The following is a 15,229-nucleotide window of genomic DNA, read 5'->3' as shown; positions in this document are numbered from 1 at the left end:
CCGGCCCTGGAGGCGTTCGGGCAGGACAGGAACGGCCCAGACACCTGCCCCCAGCATCGCCGCCGAGATCCCGGGAGGGCCTAGCCCCTGCGGACTCAGGGCCGGAGCTCACGGGCAGCTCACCCTCAGGTTCACCCTCAGTCTCCAGACATGCCTGAGAGGTTGACGTCGGTGTTAAACCTTATCAATTATGGGGCAGCTCAGTTATTAGCGCTGTCTCACTTGCACATGTCAGAGGAAGAGAAAATCACCTCATTAACCACTTCCCCGTCAGCAGAGAAGGGGCTGTGCTGCCGATTTCTCCTCAGCTCCTGTCTCCCACCCTCTGAAACCCGCGGCCCTCTCCTCAGAGACTGCGTCTAATCCTTGTCACGAGGGGCTGGGAATGCTCTCCCCCCAACGACAGGGGCTGCGAGCAGACCACACGCGGCCCTCAGCACCCCGCCTGCCACCAGGGGCGGCCCGGCCCAGTCTCCACCTTGGAGGCGCTCCGCCACCAAAAGCCCAGGAGGGATGCACATGCGTCCCCAACACCGAGGCTGTCAGAAAGTGAGCTGCTGTGACCAGGCCTGCCCGCCGGTGTGTGGACACAGGCGATCACAGTGAGCAGGCCCGGGGCTCCCGGGAGCACCACATCCCGTTCTGACAGAGCGGCAATACCCTCCAGCCCAGCTGCCTGGCAGGCCGGTCCTGAGAGCCGCCAAGGTGACGACACGCCAGCAGGGCCTCGTGGGCCGGCTCCAAGCCGACCTGGCCCTCTGACGGTCAGCCAGCACCACAGCTCCAGGGCAGCCTGGGCTTGCGTGCATGGCCGCGTTGACATCACACTCCCCGGGGAGACGGGCTGCTGCTGGCAGGAGGAAGATCGAAACGATGGCAGCACCGCACTTTTACGGAGAAGTTCCCCACAAGGCAGCTCTGGGCTCAGTGAGCTCACTCCTTGTTAAATCTTCCTGAGAAACCTGTACGCAATCAGGAAGCAACAGTTAGAACTGGACATGGAACAACAGACTGGTTCCAAATGGGAAAAGGAGTACGTCAAGGCTGTATATTGTCACCCTGCTTATTTAACTTATATGCAGAGTACATCACAAGAAACGTTGGGCTGGAAGAAGCACAAGCTGGAATCAAGATTGCCAGGAGAAATATCAATAATCTCAGATATGCAGACGACAGCACCCTAATGGCAGAAAGTGAGGAAGAACCAAAGAGCCTCTTGATGAAAGTGAAAGAGGAGAGTGAAGAAGTTGGCTTAAAGCTCAACATTCAGAAAACTAAGATCATGGCATCCGGTCCCATCACTCCATGGCAAATAGATGGGGAAACAGTGGAAACAGTGTCAGACTTTATTTTTTTGGGCTCCAAAATCACCATAGATGGTGACTGCAGCCATGAAATGAAAAGATGCTTACTCCTTGGAAGAAAAGTTATAACCAACCTAGACAGCATATTAAAAAGCAGAGACAAACAAAGGTCTGTCTAGTCAAGGCTATGGTTTTTCCAGTGGTCATGTATGGATGGGATAGTTGGACCATAAAGAAAGCTGAGCACCGAAGAATTGATGCTTTTGAACTGTGGTGTTGGAGAAGACTCTTGAGAGTCCCTTGGACTGCAAGGAGATCCAACCAGTCCATCCTAAAGGATATCAGTCCTGAATATCCATTGGAAAGACTGATGTTGAAGCTGAAACTCCAATACTTTGGCCACCTGATGCAAAGAACTGACTCACTGGAAAAGACCCTAATGCTGGGAAAGATTGAGGGCAGGAGGAAAAGGGGACAACAGAGGATGAGATGGTTTGATGTCATCACCGACTGGATGGACATGAGTTTGAGTAAACTCCAGAGTCAGTGATGGACAGGGAGGCCTGGCCTGCTGCAGTCCATGGGGTCGCAAAGAGTCAGACATGACTGAGTGACTGAATTGAAATTCTTAACCTGAAAACCAACTGTCTCATTCTGATGCCCCAAAGCCCATTCTGGGGAAGCCGGAGCTGCTGTGTCCCACCATGATGCCCCAGCACAGGAGAGTCCGACCTGGCCGGGAGGTAAACCACCATCCCAGCCCCGACCCGGGCCTCTCACCACCCCTTCCTGCTGTGGTGCATGCCACAAGATCACAAGCCCCCCCAAGCCCCAGCAGCTGAGGACTCTTCCTGCAAACACTGAAATAGACACAGCCTGTCCCCCTGAGGACAGAGTCCTGCCTCTCCTGGGATCCCTGCCTGACCTGGGGGGTCCTGCCCTCAGCTCCCCAGCGGCCAGCAGCTCACGTCCCAGCCAGATCAATGTCCAAGGTGGGTGCAAGACCACCCCAAGCCTCCCCACCTACAAGCCCTACAACTGGTCCCCAGAAAACACCCGTTCCCTTGCCCCACCCCGCCCCACGCGGCGGGCTCACCTCTCTAGCACTGTGCTCGCATCTTCACGCACCTGCCTTTAACCCTCAAGAACACGTGCCCCCGGATCACCTGCCAAGCATTCTGCTCAGACCTAGTTTAAGCGCTGCGGAAGCACACGCTGTTTTTGCCAGGGAAGGAGAACCCCGTCCACCTTCTGGGTCCCAGCCCTCTGAGCTGGTGTCCGGGCACACTCAGAGACACCTGACCGGCGGCCTGCCACCGGGTCAGGGAGCGGGAAGCGCCTGCCTGCAGCCCCAGGACTTCATTCGGAGCTGGATGAGAACGAGCGGCCCTCTGACTGCACCTTAGCAATCTTCCCACGCTGCCAGCACAGACCCGGACCGGCTCCGATTCGGTCGCAGACTGAGTCAACCCCCAAACATCAGGAGAGCCTGCTGCGGCGCTCCCCCATTGCAGGGTCCCATGGAGACTCGCTCATATGACCCCGGATAACCCCGGGGGACCCGGGATGAATCTGCCCGGTCCCCCACTTTCATCAGGTGAGCGCCGGTGGGGAGGGAGGCGAGTTCTCGCGGGGGTCCCACAGGGAGCTCCCAGGAGGTGAACACGGCCACGCCACGCACGGACCACCCGCCCAAAGCCTGGCAACCTCCTCTTCACTCCTGCAGGTGGCTCCCACTGCCGGGAGACCCCCCCTGCTGGGCGGGCGCCGTGGCTAGGCCACAGCAGAGAAGGCGGGGCCAGGACAGCGGGAGGGCTGAGAAGCAGCTGCCAGGAGGGGCGGGCCCTTCAGAGCCTCCCAGGCCCCATCACTCAGCAAGCCGCACCCCTCCCGCACACTCAGCCCCTCCCACCCTATACTCAACCCCGCCCCCACGCAGCCCCGCCCCGCTCAGCCCCTCCCCCAGATGCAGTCACGCCCCCCCCGATGCAGCCCCGCCCCCACACACAGCCCCTCCCACACTCAGCCCCTCCCCCAACACAGCCAGCCCCTCCCACACTCAGCCCCCCACACCCATCCCCTCCCACACACAATCAGCCCCTCCGACACACACTCAGCCCCTTGCAGGAACCGTGGCCACGCTTCGTCCTCCAGGAGCACCCTCTGAACGCGCAGGTGAACCACACTGCCCTGCTCCTTTCATCCTTACGTGGCGACCGCGGTCACCGACAACCCCACCTTCAAGACTCTGGCTGGCAGCACGCATGGACCCTGCAGCCTCCCCCAGCCTCCGACTCAGGGCCTTAAGCCAGCCGCTCTCTCACCCACCGGCCCAGCTCGCGGGGCCTGCCGCCCCACTTTGCAAGGGCTTCCACCTGCTGCTCCGAGGCCCTCCCCTTGCACTGTCCACGAGCAGAGCCTTTCCCGCCACCGCTCCGCTCCTCCCGGCATGACGGCAGGCCCGAGGGCAGGCGCCGGGCCCACCTCGCTGGACAGCGGCCCAGGGCGCAGGAAGGACGCCCCGTCACCGAATAAATGTGTTTAAGGCGGCGGAAAACCAAACAACCCTCATCCTCAGGATGAAGTTAAGAGTTCACCTGGGATCTGGCTTAGGTCAGAAGAACACGATTTCACAAGACTTCAGGATTTCAACGTCGGGAAGGGCACCAACATTCCGGGTCTCGTTTCCTCACACTCAAACCACCAGAGAAGGTGCCGCTGTCCCCACTGGACAGGTGAGGACACTGAGGCACCGGCCCTGCTAGAACCACCCAGCATTCTGCCCCCAAGCTCTCAACCCGACAAGTCCACCCCGGTCGCCTGCAGGGAACAGCTGGCAGACGGAAGGAAACAGGGCTGGGTGAAGACCTGGAGCCAGTGTGCTGGGGTGGGGAGGCCTGGCCTTGCTGTCTCTGGGCCGCACCCACCCGGCCCCACAGCGCACACACCTCCAGGAGGCCCTGTCTGACTCACCTGCCACAGGCGGGGCACCATGCCCAAGCAGGTGCTCAGAAAAAAACTATTTTAAAACTTGCTGACCGAAAAACCCCAAAATGGATCATTTTGAAATTAAAGAGAAAGATGGAGATTTTCATTATGTTTAACACTTCTATTAAAACAGAAGAAACTCGGGAGTTATATCACACCAGTTCCGGGGAGGTGGGGGGGGGGGGGGGGGTTGGGTTGTGTCCGCTATAACCTACTATTCAGGCACCGTCTCATTAACATCGAGGCTTAATTGGCGTTTCATGCCTGCATTGTGTCTCAGGAATGAGCGAGGTGCAATTATGGTATAAAGAGCACTCCAGCAGCGTCAGTTCAATTCATGTCATTCATCGCGTCAGAATAAGCACAGATGTTCCATTGGAGGACAGAGAGGAAGATGAGCGGCTTGCAAATGACACTTTTTTAGTTTAAAACTTTATTTAAAATAAAGTTATTTAAGTGAAATTTACAACACACTGTTTTTCTCCCTTTGTTTTACTTGCTATAGGGCATTAACTTTCAAAGGCTGGTTCCGCTTAATTTGATTTTTCATTTTCAAATGAACATCTGTGTTTAGGTTTAAAAAGCTCTTTGTGGAAACATACAGAGCCCTGAAAGGGTCTGAACAAAGCCTGCCTCAGTAAACACTTGCTCGCCAGGAAGGCCTGCCTTTCACGGGGTCCCAGGGTCGTGGGGGGTGGGGGCTGCTCTGGCTCCTCCCTCCCTCCGGAGTTGTGGAGAAACTGTCTTCTGTGCAGAGTGGAAATGAGGCGGGCAGCCCCATAGGGCCACTGCTCAGCCTCAAGGCTTCCTCCTCAGGCAGAGACGCAGGCAGGAGCCGCAGCCAGGAGCGGCCCGCATGGTCTCCAGGACCATGTGTGTGTTCACAGCCACGCACATAACGATGCAGGACCACGAGGGCCAGCCAGGCAGGCGGCCCCCTCCCCACGCCCGCCACTCGGCTGAGAACCCCGCATGCAGTGCTACCGCCCGGGTCCCACGGGGACAGGACCGGCTCTGGGGCCCCCACGGCCGCACAGGCCACCGTGAGAGAACCCGTGGAGGCAGGACGTACCGCCTCTGTTCCTGAACTGGCCCTCGGACGACAGAGGCGCAACCTCCCCGCACCTGCTTCCCCCTCCGTTCACATGGGTGATGCCTGAGCTGAGCTGCCCACAAAGCCACTGGAGACAAACCCAGAATCAGGCACAAAAAATGGTTTCATGAGCACGCACGCAGCAAGAACAAAGCGTGCCTTCAGGCCCAAGCCCAGCAAGGACGCTCAGAAATGCGCGTGGCAGAACTCCCAGCCTCGAGAGGCAGGGGGCGATGGGCCCTGGGCACAGCCTGACAGCGTCTCTGCCGTCCCCACACCCAGGAGCCACGCGGGTCTTCTCTGCGTGTACCTCCCAGCTAACACAGGAGTCCAGAGCTCACTGCGGCAGTGCGGGGCTAAACAGTTGGGAACACTTCTATGTTTTTATGATGCTATATTTAGAAACCTCTAAATAAAACCCATGGAGCGTGTTTGCAATAATATACATTTTTTAAACTCACTAATTGAATGTTGCCATTACAAGTGCTATTTTGGACCATCTGCTAAATATGTAATTTAGGAATTAAGATTCATATCTTAGAGGATACGCTAATTATTCCTTTGAATCCATTTGGGTCCTTTCTGAACACACACAAGAAGTCCTGCAGTTAGCAACAATGACCACCCTGCTGTTTCACGGTGCATGGGCAGGGCTGTGACAGAGGGGACAAGTGGGAGCCGAGATCAGGCCCAACGCTGCCGAAGCCCATGGGCGGAAGGGCAGGGGGGTCACAAGGCCACACCTTCCCAGGCTGAGGGTCCACTCAGGCCATTTAAAGCAACAGGGATTTCTGTGGGTCAGAGCAAAGTGTTTTGTCAAAGGCTTCCACTGGCTGACTGTGCAGTTCATCCAGTTCCAAAGCCTGCCCTCCGAGGTTCCCTGACAGTGCCTCTAATGCCCTTTCCGGTGGGATAGTGACAGGCCTACAGCACCGGAGACTGGCCTGTTCCTGTCGCCCACGTCCCGACGTCCCAGACCTCCGCATCAAGCGGACCACGGAGGGCTGCGTGAGTCAGGGCTCACCCCCTTCTGTGACAGGCTGCTTCTGTTAATAGGACCCGGGGAAGAATTTACTTCCACTTCCACACCACGGGCGATTCGCTCTGAACCTCGCTGACCCTGGTGCCTGAGGTCAGGCATCCACACGGCAGACGCAGCACCTCTCCGCCCTGGGTGCAGACAGTGGTTCTGGGCTTGTGTTTCTTCTGCCCCAAGTGAAATTCACCACGTCAAAGGACTCACAGCTTCAGACTATCAAGTGCCCAGACACACCCACACTCGTGCTGTGTCAGCCGACACAGAGCCCGCGGCCTCTGAGCCGCACCCGAGCGGGCACGCCTGTCTCCTCGTGGCCAGGGCACGGCCGGCGGGGAGGCTCGCGAGAGAGGGCGGGCGGTGGGCCAGGGCTGGGGGCTCCAGCCATGCGTACTTCCGCCTGGGCCGGGCTTCTCAGAGACTGAACTCGGGGATGGCAGCCCACCCGAGGCTGGGCAGGGCGCTGGACCGCCGCCCCGGGGGACAAGGGAGGCAGAGCGGCTCAGGCAGTGGTGTCTCCCTGCACCTTCCTGCTACCGGCCAGCCCGGCACGCGGCCCAAAGGACGCGGGCTGGGGAGGGGCCGGCCCGGCAGCTGGGAGGCGTGTGGGGCGGCCGTGCTGCTGGGAGGAGGTGCCGAGGGGGCCGGTGGCTCCTGGGCAGCCTGGCGGGTGGGTGGGACTGCGCGGCGAGCGCTCTTCTCAGCTGAGGCTGCAGGGGGAGAACCAGCGGGGCAGGGCACCTGGCGCACGCTGAGCACGTCCAGGGTCCTCACCCGGCTGCCTCAGTCCCTGAAGAGCAATGCACCCGAGATCGATGGCAGGACAGGGAGGGGCGAGTGGAGGACCCGGGTCGGTGCTGGCGCCTGCCCTGCCCTGACCTCTGCAGCTGCCCACAAGGGCGAGGTGTCAGCGTGCTGAGCCCGAGGGCCCCTGAGCTGCCCCTGAACACGGAGAGGAGGACACAGGGACGCCCAGCCCTGCATGGGGAGCTCAGGGCGAGCCAGGGTGGGACTCAGTCCCGAAGACAGGGGCGGCTGGTGAGAGAGTGGTGTCGACTGGAGGGCTTGCCCTGGCTCTGCTCTGCCATGGGGAAGGATGCTGAGGACGTGGGGTGGGGGCGTAGCTCTGACTCGGGCTCTGGGCTCTGTGCGCAGGACGAGCGGGCCCTTCAGGGGACCTGGGGCGAGGCAGGCAGGGTGGGGAGGGGGAGACTGTCGTCGTCTGACATGCAGCTCTCTGTGAGGAGTACGGACTAACTCCCGAGACTGAACAGCGATGAAGATGAGGTTCAGTGGTGAGGTCCCTCGATCAGCGTCAAGGCGGAAGAACACACACCAGGGTCCCCGAGAAGCAGGCGGCCTGGTGGGACCTCAGCTGCCAGCAGCTGGGAGCCTCCGCCCTGGGCCTGTGCAGCGCTGGGCGGGGCAGTGGGCAGGACCCAGGAGTTCAGGCAGGAGCGGGCCGAGCACCCAGGCCTGTGCAGAGGGGTCGGATGCAGCCCCCCCCCCCTCCCCGCACAGCTACAGGCCCCGCTCACTGCCCCGCTCTGGCTGAATTCGGGTGGAGGGGGGTGTTCAGTCCTCATAGACGAGCATGGCCCCAACCGTGTGAGGCGTGGTGAGGGGCTGCCCCCCAGGGCAGGCTGGGCCCCGTCCTTCCCCCACTGCTGCTCACTGGCCGCCCCAGGGGAAGTCCAGCTACCCTCCTCTCCAGGAGCCCCGTCACCCCTGGGGGCAGCCGAGGGGCCGGGACGCCAGGGGCACCCTCAAGTTCTGGTCCCCATTTCCTGGCCTTTGGTCACATGTGGGGGCGTCTCTGCACTCGCAGGGGCAGCACAGACCTTCCGTCGGGAGGACTCCTCAGCCCTGGACGGCTCAGGGCCGCTGCACTAGGGGTCAGCCCAGGTGGGCGGGACACCGGCTCCCCGTCACTGGCACGAGCCGCGGCCAGCAGGGCCAGCGGGTGGGGGTGGCAGGCCTGCTGAGGGGGGCTGCCTGGCGCCTTTGCCCCGAGTGGCTCAGTCCCAGCCCGTGTCAGTGTTTCCTCATGTGCCAACAGTGGGGCTCTGGTGCTGACCCTTGGCCTCTGGGCTCCCACCGGGGAGACCACGGACTTTGGAGATGTGAACCAGCAACGCGCCCTGGGTGCAGGGCTTGTGCCTCAAGGCCTACGCCGGCCCTGCCAAGCCCACTGCCCGAGTCCACGGGTGGAGCGGGGCCTTGGAGGGTCCAGTTTCTCGGGGCAGGGGTCCTGGCCAGGGTCGTGGCCCCAAAGCGCGCTCTCACTGTGCTCCTGGAGCACTCGGGGCTGGCCGCGGAGCGCCGTGACCGTCTGAGGCCGCGTCCCGTCCTCCATGTGTGGCCAGAGCCCAGCAGGGGAGGGAGCTGGCGGCCCACAGGGGGCCTGTGGGTCTCAGGGGCCGGAGCCCGGGTGGACACGGCAGTTGGCCGGCAGAAGCAGAGAGGAGTGGGCTGTGGTCTCCCCGGGGCCCTGGCTGGCCTGGCCAGCGGGGGGGCCCTGACTAGCAGCCTGCAGCACTTCCGCTCCAAGAGCAGCGGGCAGCCCCAGGACCTGGGTTGGGGGGGGCCATGTGCAGACTCAGGGAAAACGGGGCTCCACCAACAGGAGAGGCAGGAGGGCGCCCAGGGACCTCAGGGCTCAGGCTGCGGTGCTGCAAATGCCGCCACCTCAGCAGCCAGACGGGCCAGCGTGGGGAGCCGTGGTTCTGATCAGCGGGTGGGCAAGTTTACCCACACACACACGAAGGGGGGCTGTCCAAGCCACTGCCCTCTGGCCCCTAGGCCTGGTTCCCTCAGGCGCTAGGGGCGGAACGACCCCTCCCCCAAGGTGGGCAGGCAGGACGCTGGCTTTGCTCCTGGTGGTCTGGAGTCGGAAGCCAGGGTCCCAGACGCCGCCCGCTTGGAGGAGACATGCCCTATGCAGCAGGTGAGTTGGGGTGGACCCGGGACCCCGCGCAGCGCCCTCTGCTGGTGGGAGCAGGGCCTGCTGCCCCGGTGGCGGCTATCCAGCCGCCTAGGGCGCGGTTGCGCTCAGGCTGGGCGCCCGCTGAGAAGGGGACTCAGGGCCAGGGGCCTGGGGGTGAGTGGAGGCCCAAGGTGCCTCCCCTGCTGCACTTGGAGGAGGGGGCTCCGGGCAGGCTGCCCGCAGTGCCCAGAGGCCGGGCCGGGGCCCAGAGTCAGGCGGCAGCTCTGGAGGCGGAGGGCAGTGCCCTGGTGTGAGCAGGGGCTAGTGGCCGCCTGCCTCCTGACTGTACCCGGCCTGGCCCCAGGACAGCTTGCGGGGATCCGGCTCTCCACAGATCCTAGGGAGGGGAGGGGGGGACGGAGGGGCGCCAGGCGGCAGGGGGCGCGGGGGGCCTGGGAGGTCTCCAGGGCTGGAGGGGCCCCGGCCCGCTTGCAGAGCCCACGTGCGCTGCGTCAGGGCGCCACTGCCCTCTATCATGCCTCCAACAAGCACAGGCCCTGGGCGTCCACAGCTATAGTGCCATGTGAGGGCGGGGGCAGGCGCACTGCGGGAGGCCCCGGGCGTCCACGGCTATAGTGCCGTGTGGGGGCGGGGCGGGCACACTGCGGGAGGCCCCGGGCAGCGGACGCCTCCCTGACAGCAGCGGACTGCTGGGGCCGGGCTGGGGGCTGGGGTTGCTTGCCCAGCTGGGGCTCGGACCCCAGCACAGAGCCGCGGGCTTGGAGTGACTCCTCTCGGGGTCAGGGGCCTGGTGCACGCGGGCCTGGGTCCTGGGGCGGGTCTGGGGAGGGGTCCACAGGGCGAAGACTGAGGGCAGCTGGCTGGGGGCTGGGGTGGGGCCCCTCTCCAGGGCACGGTGGCCCCCACCCCACCCGGCTCTGCTGCCCGCCCACCTGCAGGCTCGGCTCTGAGCTCCCGCCTGGCCGTGTGCTCCACCGCTGGGAGGCACTGGCAGGCAGCTTCCACCCACGGCGGCCTTGGCTTCACTGCCCTCAGCAGCCCCCATGGAGGGCCAGGCCCCTACCCTGGGCAGTGCCCCCTCCACCCCGAGCCTCTGTGTGAGCCCCCGGTGCCAGCCAGCTCGTGGAGGGCCTCGTGGAGGACACGGGGCAGCGTCAGTGGTGACCTGAGGTACCCAGGGAGCACAGGCCCAGCGCCAGCAGGTGCACCTCCTGGGGCTGGGTGTGCAGATGCCATCAGGGGCCGCGCTGACCACGAGGCCCGCCCAGGGGTCTCAGCAGCTGGCCCAGCGCTGACCTGCGGCCCAGGCCCCGGGTTCTCCTGCAGCCAGCGAGCCAGATGCGTGGCGCGTGGCACTGCACTGCCCCTGGTCACGGGCCGGACACAGCCCTGCCGTCCTGGCCGCGCACCGCCAGCTTGTCCTGAGGCTCAGGGTGGGACAGGACCCCCCGTGTGACTGGCCCACCTGCCGTGACCTGCGTCCATCCTGCAGAAAGGGAGCTCCTGACCGAGCCGCCAGCAGATGCTGCCGCGGACAGGCATCCCAGGTGACCCCAGGGACAGCCGGACTCAGATCTTCGGGGACCCCACTTCTGTGACACCCCGGCCTGGTCCAATGGAACTGCTGGGGGCTCTCGGAATCCTCCCTGGGGGCATTGGCTCTCGGTGAGAGGCCGAGACCCCGAGTCTGCAGCCTCCTCAGGGAGGCAGTAGGGAGAAGGCCACGCTGGCCAGCGGGCGGCCCCAGAGCACCGAGTGCCCCGCAGGGTCGCTGGGGACGGGGTGTCACAGGGCGCAGAGGTGGAGGCTTCCTGGGAGCTAGGGTGGCGCCGCCCAGGGCCCCAGGCCGTCTCTGCGCTGAGGGTCTCCCCAGGCCTCCTGTGGTCTCCCAGCCCTGTGGGCACTGGTGGGCGGGGAGGGAAGGGCCCTCGCCCTAACCTTGCCTCGCACATGGCTTCAGACGTGCTGGTGACCCCATGAAAGGCCAGGACGGACTCTGCAGGGTCACCACGTCCCTTCTGATGCTGAGAGAACAGCTTATGAACACAGCACACGGCCGCCCTGCCGAATGGCCTCCGCGTCCCGACGGCTCAGCCTGGCTTTGCAGCTGCTCTGCCGGTTTCCAGGAGGATGTGGGGGAGCCCTGAGCTCCACTTAAGAGGAGGCCTTGAGTGTGGCCGGCCTGGACAGGCAGGGGCGACAGTGCTGGGAGGCGGGGGCTGTCCAGCCAGCCGAGTCCCGGGCAGCCCGTTGCTCTCCAGCTTCCTCGGGCACCGACCCTGCCGGTGGCCCTCGCTGGGTGCCACCTTGCCCCCTGGGTGCCACCCTCCCCGTCTCGGCCTGACTGGAGGCGGGAGGGGTGACCCCGCTAAAGACAAGGACAGGTCGGGCAGGCCTATCCCTTGCCCGTGGTCAGGATAGCTAGTGAGACATCGAGCCCGGTCAAGACGGGCAGCTGTCAGGACCCCGCTGCCCCTGTCCTCCGCACACGGTCCGCTTCCAACCTCAACCCCGCCCGTCACCCAGGGCAGGACAGCCCTCAGCACCAGGCCCTCAGCGAGGCAGGTGCTCTGGTGCAGGAGCAACCCCCAAGCGCAGCACGTCCGTCCAGTGCAGAGACCTGGGAGAGACCAGCAGGCTGGGGGCGAGAAGAGCGGGGAGGGCCAGCCGACGGGAGGGCCCCACACAGGCCTGGGAGGCCGCGCAGAGCGGGGCGGTGGGAGCGCACCCCTGCTGTGGGGCCTCTGTCCAGAGACGAGTCCAGGGGCAGTGGGGGGGACGGGTGGCGGCCTGGGGGGCAGCGCGCTGATGGGGGCTGTGGACAGACGCACCCCGGTCGGCACAGCCCCAGCGGGCAGCCGTGCAGAGCCCGTGTCCACGGGCTGACCAAGCAGGCACGGGGGTGGGAGCACAGCATGGACAGCCTATAGGAGGTTAGGACCCACAGGAGGTTAGGACCGTCCCAGCAGGAGCCGGGCTCCCTGGAAAAGTGGGCGGCTCTGTGACGGGCAGGAAAAACACACGTTCAGAGAGAGGAACGTGCTCAACGCAGGACAGCGGCAAACAAGAAGCGCGTGAGAGCCAGTTCCAAAGACTCCCCCAGCCTAAGGCACAAATCACCTGAGCAAATCAGGTCAGCACACACGTCCACTCCAACACAAACCACCAACCAAACAGACGGAGGAAGGGACAAGTCCTCCTCTGAGAAGCCCAAGGAACAAACGCAGAAGAAATGCGGGAGCTGGGAAACCGCCACGGCGATGCAGGCTGCAGAGGAGCGGGTGAAGCTCGAGGACACGGGGTACCCGCACGGCCGCGGGAGGCGCCCCAGGACATTTGTCAGTCAGAAGGGGGCACCCGGCCTTCACTGGGGGAGCCAGTGACCGAGGCCGGCAGCACCCACGTCTGACATGCCGACACCATGCACCCGACGCCTCGCCTGAGAAGTCACAGCACCACTTCTGCGGTTTCACACCTCAACCTGACGGTGATGAAAAAACTCACACCCTGGTGTGAGTCCTACCAACACCTGGCCAGGGCGCTTCAGAAGAGCCAAGGTCGTGAAAGACCAGAGAAGGACAAGCCGCCCCTGATGTTGGAAACCCAGGAGACGCAGCGCGCTAACACAACATGGGATCCTGGCTTGGAAAACCAGCAAGATCCCAGGGAAGTGTAAAGGGAAGGGGCCTCCTCGCTGCCGGTCGCGTTTCTGCAGACCGTGCTGCGGCTGCGCAGCGCGCGGAGCTCGGGCAGGCTGCAGAGTGTCCCTGAGGCCGCCCACCGTGCCCGAGGGCCCCGGGCACACCCTCGTCAGGCCTGCGCTGCTGGCCACCCGGCCCTGGGGGGTGGAGCTGGCCACCCACAGGCTGGCCTGAGCACCGGCCCCAGTCTGACCTGCACATAGACACTGCCCCCTCGGTGTGCACCGAGGACCCTCAGCCCGAACACGACGGGCGTGTCGCGCGTGCACACACATGAACACACCTGAGTGTGCACGGGGCATCGGCGGGGAGGGCTTGGGGACGGCACACACCCCTCAGTGCTCCCGACGGGGCCTTCTCCCAGCCGGCACCAGAGACATGGTCACTGCCTGCGACCTGGAGCCGAGCGGTGGCAGGCGACTCCCCAGGCCCTGCCCGGGCCCCCGGCGCCCAGGAGGCCTGGCTGGGCGGTTCAGGGTGTGCACGCCGTCACTCCTGTCCCCCCGCCCCCCAGAGATGGACCGGTGGACAGCCCGCCCCCGGAGAAGCGCTGTCGCTGGCCTCACATGCCTCCAAGCCGGCGGCAACTCCACAGGTTACAGGGAGCCTGCAGATGGACTGTCTGGCGTTCTGCCGCCGTGGGGACCGCAGCTTATTTTTAGCAACGAGAGCATCTCCTTGGTGCACGCTTCCTCTCCTCCTGTGTCCTCTGTGCAGACTGGGGCGGGGAGTCCTTGGTAGGGACTCCAGACTCCTCTCATCGAGGGCTCCCCTCGGCGACGGGCCCCTGGGAAGTGCCCCCAGCCTGCCGTGCTGCTCTATGAACCACGCAGGGCCCAGGGTCAGTGGGAGAGCCACGGGCATGGGACACTCAGCCAGGCAGGGCTTTACGGAGGCTGGACCACCGGCGGTGCCCTTCTGCCTGGGGTTCCATGGCCCGCCACCTCCCTCTGCACACCCGCCCTCCCCACTCCTCTGTGGGGGAATGACGCCCGCCTCCACCCACCCCTCCTACCGGGCGGAGCCGCGGGCAGCCGGACGGCACACCTGCACTTCAGCTGGGGCCAAGCTGGAAGACAACCCCCCAAGGGGCCCTCGGTCACGACCCTGGGCCCTGCCAGGGTTGCCCTGAGCCCGCTGCCTCAGGAACAGGGCGTCCCTGGAGCCGCCCCCACGCCACGCCCCTCCCAGCAGCACCAGCACCACAGCCAACGCCCAGGGAGCCCGGATCGCTCTGCCTGCCTGGGCCGGCGGCCAGCCCGGATCACCCCGTTCCCCCGCGGGCCCCTCCTGGGGGCCTCAGACTCCGTGCCCCACACGTGCAGGGACGCCCGGCGTCTGGACACTCCCGGCCTCCGCCCGCTGCCCACCCAAGAGCCACTTCCTTCCAGACAACGACCACTCCTCCCCACTGGCTGCGCCCGCCCCAACGACCCATCCTAAACATCACACCAGGTGACATACCTTGTAATGAAGCAGAGGCCCAGTCACATCACACCCCGCCCCACCTCCCGCTTTAGAAACCCTCACCGTCCCCCCAGCCCTGGGGCCGCCCTCCCCAGCTGAGCCTGTCTGAGGCCCGGGGGACCCTGGGGTGCCAAGTCCTCCTCCACGAGGCGGAAGCTCTCTGAGCCTCTGACAAGGACAGTTCTCAGAAGCTGCCTTAACACCAGGAGCTGTGTCTTACATCGCTTTGTTTCCCCAACACACAAAGAGAAGGGGTTTTTTTAACACATAAAACATTATAATTATTTTGGTTCACCATTCCAAGATGGGTCTGCAAACAGGAGCAACACGCGAGGAAAGGCAAGCGTGTGGAGGGGAGAGAGGAGGAGCTCGGGCTCAAAGCCACCCCGCGGTGTCGGGGCCCAGAAAGGCCGCCCTGCGAGGCCCCGGGGCGGACATGGACACGCCCCCAGGCTGGCACAGCTCCGGGCCAGGGGCCCGGCCGAGAGCAGGGCTGAGCTCAGCCCAGGGGCGGCCTCCTTGGCGTCGGGACGCGCTCACAGACGCGTGCGGCCGCACAGGCAGGGTCTGGCTGGGTGCACACACCCAGCCCGGGGGCGTCACAGGGGCCAGCGGCGAGGGCGGCCGTGCCAGGACGGTGCTGACGGGCAGCTGCAGGCAGCCGCTCCTGACAGGGGCGCTGCCCGGGGGGCC

General features: G+C 64.4%; 1 protein-coding gene across 3 annotated transcripts in view; it reads right to left on the bottom strand.

The window, feature by feature from the left end:
• MAD1L1 (mitotic arrest deficient 1 like 1) overlaps nt 1–15,229 on the bottom strand; it is a 237,720-nt gene that overhangs the window by 150,909 nt on the left and 71,582 nt on the right. The window contains exon 1 of one of the 3 annotated variants that reach the window (XM_061153799.1): nt 3,902–4,455. The exons of the other annotated variants lie outside the window; for them this stretch is intronic. The gene's annotated coding sequence lies outside the window, so the exon portion shown is untranslated. Of the gene's footprint in view, nt 1–3,901; nt 4,456–15,229 lie in introns of those variants that run through there. 3 annotated transcript variants of the gene reach the window in all.

This window comes from Dama dama, chromosome 10 (assembly GCF_033118175.1).
Source record: "Dama dama isolate Ldn47 chromosome 10, ASM3311817v1, whole genome shotgun sequence".
In the NCBI taxonomy this organism is placed as follows: Eukaryota; Metazoa; Chordata; class Mammalia; order Artiodactyla; family Cervidae; genus Dama; species Dama dama.
The sequence above is the reverse complement of the archived record's forward strand: the minus strand, read 5'-3'. Positions and strand labels throughout refer to the sequence as shown.